Source organism: Otolemur garnettii, unplaced genomic scaffold, assembly GCF_000181295.1.
Source record: "Otolemur garnettii isolate 467f Iridium unplaced genomic scaffold, OtoGar3 scaffold00058, whole genome shotgun sequence".
Lineage (NCBI taxonomy): Eukaryota > Metazoa > Chordata > Mammalia > Primates > Galagidae > Otolemur > Otolemur garnettii.
In genome coordinates, this window is record NW_003852453.1 from 9,052,093 (window position 1) to 9,054,038 (window position 1,946).

At 42.8% G+C, this 1,946-nt stretch overlaps 1 protein-coding gene and 1 pseudogene across 1 annotated transcript in view; one reads left to right on the forward strand and one right to left on the reverse strand.

The window, feature by feature from the left end:
* LOC105887249 overlaps positions 1-1,034 on the reverse strand; it is a 2,485-nt pseudogene extending 1,451 nt beyond the window's left edge.
* Positions 1-1,946, forward strand: part of NUP93 (nucleoporin 93) — a 114,317-nt gene that overhangs the window by 18,091 nt on the left and 94,280 nt on the right. The gene's annotated exons all lie outside the window — the stretch shown is intronic.

The following is a 1,946-nucleotide window of genomic DNA, read 5'->3' on the forward strand; positions in this document are numbered from 1 at the left end:
AGCCCTGCTTATTTGTACTGTCTATGCTGCTTTTGTACTACAGTAGCAGAGTTGGGTAGTTAGGACAGAGGTCAGATGGCCTGAAATATTTAGTGTCTGTCTTTTGCAGAAGAAGTTTGCTGACGCCTAGTGTACATGGTAATAATAAATTGAAAGAATACCCATGTACATGATGCCCAGTGAAGGCTTAGATGTATCTGTGAAGTCTGCCTAGGTGCCTATTATCCACTGCATACTCCTCTTTACCCCTCAGAGATACCTAACCAGATTTTTCCATTCAAACTCTGAAATCACATAGGGTTTATCATAGGGCGGTGGGATCCCTCAAACACCTTGAGGTCCAGGGCAGCCTGACCTCACTTGGTCTCATGCCTCGCACAATCTGCTAGAAAATGTGTCTGGGGGCACAGAAATGATACGGGCTGCAGGATGGGTGGTGTTCATCCATTTGTGGAAGAAGGCCAGGTTCTTTAGCTTGTTTCTGTAGAAGTTGCCAGAAATATTGATGCCCTGGCAACACAGAACCACCACCTTCCAGCCCAGCAGTGCCTGTTTGGCCCTGATGGCCACCAGGTGGCAGGGGAGGAATCTAGAGGTGCACAGAGAAAATGCTGGTAGTCATTCTCTCTTCCTAACTTTATCCTTCAAGGTAACCAATGTTATTAGTTTACTTTTTTATTTTTTCTTTTGCTGCCTTTGGCTGCTCTCTTGAGTCAGTAAGAATGTTCTTTTGTAGTTCCCCCCTCAATTTTTTTTTTTTTTAAATAACTAGTTGATTTGGTTCTGGTGGCCTTGGAAAAAGCAAGTTAGAGGAGCCCTGGCAGAGATTTTCTTCACCCTCCATCCTTTTAGCTAAATGCAACCAACTGTTCCCCCATACTGCTTCTTAACATCCAGCCAGCCTTTAGACATTTCTGCTAACTTGCCCTCCCTGCAGGCTCCTTAACTGCTGCTCCTGGCTGCCTGCTACCCCCTGTCTTGAGCATGCAGGCTCTTTGCTGTATGCAGAGATACTGCTGGAGCAAAAGGCCCATGATGCCAGCTGAGTTGCTATAGTTATAATTTAATTGCATCAGCTTTACGGCCTATTAAGAGCAAAAAGGGAAAATGTTTTCTTGGTAAAAATTATCAGTCATGCTCTCTTTCTTGTAAATTTCCATTCTTTCTCATCTCGTTCTACCTTAAATTCATTATTTTAGGGAGGAGGAAGTTGGAACAGTGAAAGAATGTGTATAGGGTGGGGCAGGTGCTTATAAAGAAACTAAAGGGCTGATGACTGTATTTTTCCATTTTCTGATAGGCAGAGACATAAAGTGTGATGTGAATATTTTAGTACATACAGGATGAGAGCAGAAGAGAGAACCAAGTAGGAAAAATTTTCTTACATGAGATGAGTCTTGAAAGAAAATTATGTCTTTTAGATTTTAGTTTAGATTATGGATTTAAGATTGAATTATTTTGTGCTGAATTTGTGTAAATACTGTGTTGGATTTTTTGTTTTAGGGAACCGATGTGTTAGCTTTTTTGCATGTGTGTACTGGATCTTTTTAAATTGTTACATTTTTTCATTCATAAAGAAGAGTATGCATAACACAATTAAGTACAAATCAGGGCTTTGGAGCCCATGAGCCACATCCCTGCTGCTTGTTAAAGTTATGTTGGAAAGAAGCCCTGCTTGTGCTGGGTGCGGTGGCTCACACCTGTAATCCTAGCACTTGGGCGGCCGAGACAGGTGGACTGCCTGAGCTCACAGGTTCAAGACCAACCTGAACCATGGCAAGAACCTTGTCTCTATAAATAGCTGACTGTTGTGATGGGTGCCTATAGTCCCAGCTACTTGGGGGACTGAGGCAAGAGAATTGCTTGAGCTCAAGAGTTTGAGGTTGCCGTGAGCTATGATGCACTCTACCAGGGGTGACAAAGTGAGACTCTGTCTCAACAAAAAA